General features: G+C 44.6%; 1 long non-coding RNA gene across 1 annotated transcript; it reads left to right on the top strand.

Annotated features, from left to right (window-relative positions):
• Positions 1-2,364: 2,364 nt before the first annotated feature.
• LOC113461327 (uncharacterized) lies at positions 2,365-4,360 on the top strand. Its single transcript, XR_005507846.3, has 3 exons — positions 2,365-2,971; positions 3,229-3,517; positions 3,630-4,360. It is a non-coding gene; the product is annotated as an uncharacterized LOC113461327 (long non-coding RNA).
• The last annotated feature ends 4,168 nt before the right edge of the window (positions 4,361-8,528 follow it).

Below are 8,528 nucleotides of genomic sequence, written 5' to 3'. Positions count from 1 at the left end.
GCAGTTGAACATCTAAGTTTTCGAGATTATTTTGATACATCTGACTCAACAAAAGTAAATGCATTTATAGTTGTTTCCGTTCTCTTTTCAAATTATTTTCTTTCTAAATTGGTATTCTGATATAATTTTAAATTATATGATATAGATGGATAAACAGTTCGTGAATATAGATTTAGAGAGTGATGGTGATAGGGCAAAGGAATCGACATCATTAGGTTCTAATGCAGTTGTATGCAACTCCACACATGAAAAATGTAAAAGAAAATTGACTTCCCCTGTCTATCAATATTATCATATAAATGAAGCAACTGAAAAATGTAAGTGTATAAAGTGTGGTGCAGAATATTCATTTGGTGGTAAGGTTGGGACCGAAAATCTGAAACGTCATTTAGATAATTGCAGAAAGAACCGTGACATAGGACATATGATCTTATCACAAGCTAAAGGGTCCATATCAATGTGTTCAACTAAGTTTAATCCTAACAAATTTCGTGAATTGCTAACACTTGCAATTATTAAGCATGATCTACCATTTCAATTTGTTGAGTATGAAGGCATTAGATCTTTATTTGCTTATGTTCGTGAGGAGGCCAAGTTAGTATCAAGGAATACTGTAAAGGCTGATTTGTTGAAATTATATAAAAAATAGAAGGAAAAATTAGTATTGTGGCTACATTCAATTCCTTCTAGGATAAGTTTAACTTCGGATTTGTGGACCTCCATTACTACCGATGGGTATTTATGTTTAACTGCCCATTTTATTGATAATGAATGGATGTTACAAAAGAAAGTTCTTAACTTTCGCTTCATGCCTCCTCCACATAATGGTATATCTTTATGTGAAATAATTTACAATTTGTTGATTGATTGGGGAATTGAAAAGAAATTGTATTGCATGACTTTGGATAATGCATCGGTAAATGATGTTTTTGTTGACATGCTAAAGATCCAACTTAATTTGAACAATGCACTTTACTCGGATGGTGAGTTCTTTCATGTCCGATGTTGTGCTCATATTCTTAACTTAATTGTACAAGAGGGATTAAAGGAGATAGATGAACCCATCTCTAAAATTTGTGAAAGTATTAAATATGTGAGAGGTTCACAAGTTCGGAAACAAAAATTTTTGGAATGTGTTAGACAAATTTCTTTAGAAAGTAAAAAAGGCTTAAGGCAAGATGTTCCTACAAGATGGAATTCAACTTTTTTGATGCTAGATAGTGCTCTCTTTTACCGTCGTGCCTTTCTTCATTTGAAATTAAGTGACTCTAATTACAAGCATTGTCCATCTGAAGAGGAGTGGGGCAAAGTTGACAAGATTAGCAGGTTGTTGAGTGTATTCTATGATGCTACTTTAGTATTCTCTGGAGCTAAATATCCTACATCAAACCTATATTTTCCTCAAGTTTTCTTGATTGAGCTTACTTTAAGGCAAGAGATGCAGAGTGCATATGCTTTCGTACAAAGAATGACACGGCAGATGTATCAAAAATTTGAAAAGTATTGGTCGGATCATAGCTTAATCTTGTCCATGGCAGTTATTTTGGATCCTCGGTACAAATTTCAGTTTGTGGAGTATTGTTATAAGAAGTTGAATGGGTATGGTTCTACTGAGAGCATGCACATCCGTGATTGTATATTCTCTCTCTTTAATCAGTATATGCTTGCTTCTTCTAAAACTCCAACTGCTATCACATCAACTCATGGAGATATGGAGACCGGTACTTCTTCTAAAACTTCTGAGGCATTTAGAAAAGCATATGCTTTTAAGGTAATATAAAACTTTTTTTATCTAAAATAAATGTATTGTGCTTATATATGGTATTGTTTCTTATAAATAACTTATTCCATTTTTTCAATAATGTAGGATTTTGATACATTTGAAAGCTTTGATTTGTGACTACTGCATAGAAGTCTCAATTGGAATTATATTTGGATGAGCCTAGAGTTGATAGGATGTCCAATTTGGATTTTCTTGATTTTTGGAAAACCAAGCAGTCTCATTATCCTCAACTTTCTCTTATGGCACATGATATTCTAACTATTCCAATATCTACAGTCGCCTCTGAATCTGCTTTTAGTATTGGTGGGCGAGTACTTGATAAGTTTCGTAGTTCTCTTAAACCGAATATTGCCGAGGCCTTAATTTGTACTCGAGATTGGGTGTTCGAAAAGAAAGGTATATGTTTTATCAATTATATATCTATTATTTTTTGAATGAATTTATTATTAATTATTGCAATATTTCAATGTAGATGTTGAGGAGGCCGAGTTGGATGAGACTGTAGAAGATGTCATAAACTCAAGTTCCTACAATGAAACTCAATCAACTCAATGCTCGGCCAATGTTGAATCTAATTCATAGTGAGATGAATCATGATCATGGAAACTCCTTTTTGGTTTTGGTTTAGATATGGATGTTGTTATTGTTTCTTTCTTTCTTTAGTTTTGCTTTGACTATGGATGGTGTCATTGGACTTATGGAGTTATGGACCTTATGATGGTGGTTATACAATATTAAGTTGATATTTATAGCTATTTGGTAGTTTCTTATTCAATATATGATTACTTTATAGAAACTATGAATCTTGTTGTTTTCATCTATCTCATTCTTATGTTATAATGAGACAGGTTCATTCTTATGTTATTCAATATAGCTATTTGGTAGCTATTCTTATGTCCCACTTGGTTCCTCATCCTGTCTGGATGTATATAAGGTAACCATTCATGTAGCTATAAATGAATGGAGATCTAATCATTTAGCTTGAGACCAGATTCCACTTGGTTCCTCATCCTGTTTGGTTTATCTATTTAGCTTGAAATCTGATTATTTAGACGTTCAGGCGAACTCTCCCTAGTGTTGGCGTGACTCATTTGTGCCCGATATGAACTTAAATTGTGATCTGAAGTTGGTGCAGGCAACTGGTACTTGATCTGTTCGATCACATAACTTTTGTCCCCTTATATTGAGGTACCAAACTCTTTTCTCTCCTTATCTTTTCATTAATTTTTTGCCATCTGTTGAAGCAACTTTTATGCGATACAGGATCTTTGATTTGTATTAATCAAGTTGTATTAATCAACTTTTCTGCGATTCAAGCTCTTTCCTAAGATACGCTGCTGCTTTCTGGCTTATGGAAATATCATGTTTTAGCAGCCACATTTTTATCAGTGTTTATATTTCTGTTATTGAAAACTGATTATCTGTTCTCTTTACCACTTCTACAGTAAGTTACAGAGCGATGTTTTGAGGGAGCAATCTCTCAGATTGCAAATGATTCTCGGGAGAAGAAGCGCAATTTTACTGAAACCATTGAGCTACAAATTGGTCTGAAAAACTATGACCCCCAAAAAGATAAGCATTTCAGTGGATCTTATGTTTACCTAATATGATTTTTAATGGCAAACATCAAACAAATAACTTGTCTAATGCATTTGTATTCAGGGCCTGGTTGTTCTTCTATTGGCAATTGGAGCTGATGCTTAGGGCTACACAACAATATAAATTTAATTGGAGGTAGGATTCTTCTAATTTTGCTGACATTGGCAAGAAAAAAAGTAGGGGTGTCGCAGGAGATGATTCTCAGATTACCACTTACTAACTTCATCCCGTTGCTGGACGATTGCAGATATATCGATGCTCGACCTCTTAGTTGTTTATGACAATGATAAGCAGCGGATTGGATGGGCCAGCGCAGAGCCGCAGACTGTAGTAGGGCTTTCAAGTCTGTAACTTACCCGTTGGAAAGATTTACGTCCTTCTTGAAAGGGTTGACAATAAGACGAAGACATGAGCATCCATTGTCTCTGACTCGATGTTTGCATGCATACATGCAGAACATAGAATGAAACCTTTCTTACTCTATTATCTGATGATGTAATATTAAATACATCAAAATTTTCATCCTTTCTCTGTGAGTATTTTGTTGCTGCGCTATCTTTACACTGTAAGCTCTTCGAATAAGGGAATGGGAGCAGCGCTTTGCATTGTGCGCTGAACATAAAAACATGGCCTCTTTTTGCACAAACTGTAATGAATGGGATATGTTTTCTTGATTTTTGTAATGAATGGGATCTTTTTTTTTGATTTTTTTCTTATGATGCTTAATGTATAAAATAGGTTGGATCGGATTGGGTTGGGTTAAGGCCTAAGGCTAGCAGCCTGAGAGGTTATCTATTTATTAAACAGGTTAAACGGGTTGGGTTGGACAGGTTAAACGGGTCGGGTTGGGCAGGTTAAACGGGTTGGGTTGGGCAGGTTAAACAGGTCTAAACAAGTTAAATGGGTCGGATTGGGTAAACAGGTTAAACAGGTCGGGTTGGGTTAGGCAAATAGGTTACCTGTTTATTAAACAGGTTAAACGGGTTGGATCGGATTACCTGTTTATTAAACAGGATAGGTTCAGGTTCTAATTTCTAACCCATTTAATAAACAGGTCGGGTTCAGATTTATGATTTTCTGACTCGACCTACATGTGACTCGACCTGTTTATGATCCAACCCGACCCGATTGCCACCCCTATATATCATAATAATATAACATAATTTGATATGATATAACATAACATATCAATGTATTATAATATATTGTAATATTATATTGTATATATAGTATAATACAATAACATATCAATGTATTAGGGTTTCTTATTTTTTTTCTTAGGACTTCTGCAGATTTCTATAATATAAAAAAATATTTTTTTATAATTGTAATATTTTATCATGGATATTTTGGTTCCCAAAAAAAATATAAATCAAAATAGCTTTTTGATGCATGCTAATAGTTCTTTTCTAAAGAAGCTCCATTTTGGAGCTTCTTCCAAGAAGTTGTTTTAGCTTTCTCGCAAAACTAAAATAATTTTCAGATTATTTTATCAAACTCTCCTATTTCATCCAAAAAGTACTTTTGGAGGATCAGAAAGTACTTTCTGGCCCATCAAAAGCTTTGCCAAATGGGGACAAAGTCAGTCTTGAGGAATAGAGACAGGCTTGAAAGCGGCAAAGTGGCAATATATGAGACTCAAAAGAGAACTTACCTAGAAGACCCTTGGAACGTAATATATAGGTGAGGGCCAGAGCTTGTCGCCGAGTGATTTGGGCATGTGCACTGGCCATTATGGTAATAGCCTACGTATCTTGCATGTGAATTGTGCCCACACTTCCTAGCCGCATGGATTGCTCATGTATCATGCTTCTTTAGAAGCAATTCACGATCATAGCCAATCTATTGCCAGCTGGTGGGGGTGAAAGTTTGAAATGTGAAGGACTCTCTACTTGCCTTTGGGTAAGCCACATGGCGAGCTTTGAGTAGTCAACCTGCAGCTATGTGGTAAGCTCCCATTAGTCCGTCTACCATATCGACTATAGCTAATTCCGAGGCATATCATTTACAATAAAAAATGTTGTAGCCCAACCATACAAGACTGGATTGCAAAACCCAAACTCTTTTTCTCCATGCACTCCTCATGTTGAAAAGGAACAAAAAAAATAAGAATTGTTTCTTTCTCATATGCCACCGTGTTCTTCCTAGTATGCTCTATTTTTTCAGAAAAAAAAAGATATATATTGATCTACAATGCATGAGAGATTGGTCATACATGATGTTATGGGGGAATTGAGCCGCCATGCCCCACGTGATCGGCACGCGTATCCAGGAAAGCTACAGCTGCCCTATGATCCAGCACTCCGACCCCGAGTCGGACCTCCTCGGCTCCGCAGCCCGACCCCGGGTCGGCTGCCCTATGATCCAGCACTCCGACTCCGAGTCGGACCTCCTCGGCTCCGCAGCCCGACCCCGGGTCGGCTGCCCTATGATCCAGCACTCCGACCCCGAGTCGGACCTCCTCGGCTTCGCAGCCCGACCCCGGGTCGGCTGCCCTATGATCCAGCACTCCGACTCCGAGTCGGACCTCCTCGGCTCCGCAGCCTGACCCCGGGTCGGCTGCCCTATGATCCAGCACTCCGACCCCGAGTCGGACCTCCTCGGCTTCGCAGCCCGACCCCGGGTCGGCTGCCCTATGATCCAGCATTCCGACCCCGAGTCGGAGATCTTTTGATAACGACAGGCTATTCTCCAGAGGCACGCCGCGGCCTCCTGCTCCACTACTCCCTGCAACGGCTGTACCCGATGCTGCCCACGATCTCCTGTATCAACCGTACAAAGCGGAGCTCCACTACGCCCTGCCATGACCGTACCCAGCGCTGCTCCACGACGCCCCGTAACGGCCATGTCAGTGGCCATTCTATCGTGCCCCACGACGACAAACCCCCCTGAGAGACCTCCCAGCCAGGTATATATGCGGCTGGGGGGAGAAGGGGGGGGTAAGCAATACCTCCCAGAGCACTCTCTCCCACTTGTGATTATCATCTCTCCTCCTCCAATCTCCTCTGACTTGACCGTCGGAGGGCCATCACCACCCTGGTGGTGGTGCAAGGCTTGTTTGCAGGTTCCTTGGCGGAAGGTGGAGCGCAACCAGCACCAACCAAGACAACTCAGGCGGAACCCCGTTCACACCGTCGTGTCAATCGTTCTCGGTTTGGACCACCAGCAACAGTTGGCGCTAGAAGGAGGGCACCGAATCTCAGAACGATCGTAATGGCACGGCGAGGTGGTCGCGGAGCTTCCAATGCTTCCGGTCGCGGAGCCTCTCGCGCCTCTGGCCGGGAGGCTGCTGCGTCCCCAACACACTCTCAGCAGCATTCCACCGCTTCTCCTCCCATTCAGACGGTCGAACCTGCTCAGTTCGACCAGCTAGCCCAGCAGGTTCGCACCCTCGCGGAGGCAGTGCAGAATCTGCAGGGTGTGATCTCTCGGGTGCCGCAGCGGGCTCAGGAGCCGCTGCTCCCCGAGCACTCGCCTCTTCCTCACAACCCGCGCTCCTTCCTCTCCCATGGAGAGGAGCGCCGGCGCGGGGAGGATTCTCGAGTGCGGTCCATTCTGCCAGGACCTTCTCATCGGAGCTGCGCGGGGTACGAGAGGCGGACCCGGGCGCGTTCTCAGACACCCCAGTCCTCGAGGGGCCCGCACTCCAGTCGGTCCCCCTCGCGCCGCTCCTTGTCTCCCACCCACCGGTCGCGCTCCCTGGACCGGCGGGTGGACGATCTCCACAGACAGCTCCAGGTCCTGAAGGGCCACTCCAAAGATCCCTTCGCCGACTTGGAAATCTCCTCCCAGCCGGCGCTTGCCTCAAGGATCCTGCGAACCCTAAACCCGCCGGGGTTCAAAATGCCGGCGATCGAACCCTACGACGGGGCGGCGGACCCACGGGACCACGTGGAGAGTTTCAGGACTCTTATGCTCCTCCATGGAGCATCGGATCCTCTCCTCTGCAAGGCCTTCCCGGCGACCCTCCGCGGCCCGGCAAGGGCGTGGTTCGCCGGCCTGGAGGCTAATTCCATCCAGTCCTTCCACCAGTTCACCCGTCTCTTCATCAGCCATTTCGCCGTCAGTAGCCGGCGAAGACTGGTCTCCGACTCCCTCTTCGATGTCCGGCAGAACGAGGGAGAGAGCCTGCGGGATTATCTCACCCGCTTCAACAAGGCAACACTGGAGGTCCGGAATTTGAGCCAGGAGGTGGCTCTCTCAGCCCTGAAGCGAGGCTTCCGGAAGGGCAGACTCACCTTCTCCCTGGACAAACGCCTGCCGCGGAGCTTCCCGGAGCTGTTGTCTCGGGCAAACCAGTATGCAGACGCCGAGGAGGCAGCCTCCCACCGGAACAAGGAGGCCGCCGAGACTCCTCTAAAGCCCGGGAAGAAAAGGCGAAAAGAGGCACCCCAGAGGAGGAGCCCGACGCCTCAACGCCGGCGCAGAAGCCCGTCACCAGCAAGGAACCACGGCGCCACACGCCCTCGTTCTCCGCACCGACGCTTCAACCGGTACACCCCACTCCTGGCCCCCCGGGCCCAGATCCTCATGGAGGTCAAGGGGCGGGAGGACCTCCCGGTCCCGAGGCAGATGAAGAAGATCCCTGGGAGGAAGCCTTCTCGGGCGTACTGTGAGTACCACCGAGACCACGGCCACGATACCGAAGACTGCTTCCAGCTTCGGGACGAGATCGAGGCTCTCATTCGCCGAGGGCGTCTCGGTCGATATGTAAACGACCGACGTCCCCCCGCAGACCCGCGTCCAGCCGACCCGGCCCCTCAGGAGCCTCGGGAGCAGAATCGACCCGTTGCGGGAGTGATCCACACCATCACTGGGGGCTGCTCTCGGCCCGTGAGGAACGCAGGGGGCTCGGCGGAAGTATCAGGAGTGGCCGTCGCGAAGAGGCAGCGGGTCGGAAATGTAATCACTTTTTGTGATGAAGATGTAAAGGGGGTTCAGACTCCCCACGATGACGCCATGGTGATCTCTCTCACTATGGCGGACTACGATGTAAGGCGTGTTCTTGTGGATAGTGGAAGCTCAGCTGATATTTTGTATTACGAGGCCTTCCAAAAGATGGGCTTTTCCCGACAATTGTTGCACAAAACATCCACCCCCCTCATAGGATTCACTGGAGACGCTATCTCGGCCGAAGGTGTCATCG

The sequence above is a fragment of the Phoenix dactylifera genome, chromosome 16 (genome assembly GCF_051530095.1).
Source record: "Phoenix dactylifera cultivar Ajwa chromosome 16, Ajwa_hap1_PhDact_Kaust_v1.1, whole genome shotgun sequence".
NCBI lineage: Eukaryota > Viridiplantae > Streptophyta > Magnoliopsida > Arecales > Arecaceae > Phoenix > Phoenix dactylifera.
The sequence above is the reverse complement of the archived record's forward strand: the minus strand, read 5'-3'. Positions and strand labels throughout refer to the sequence as shown.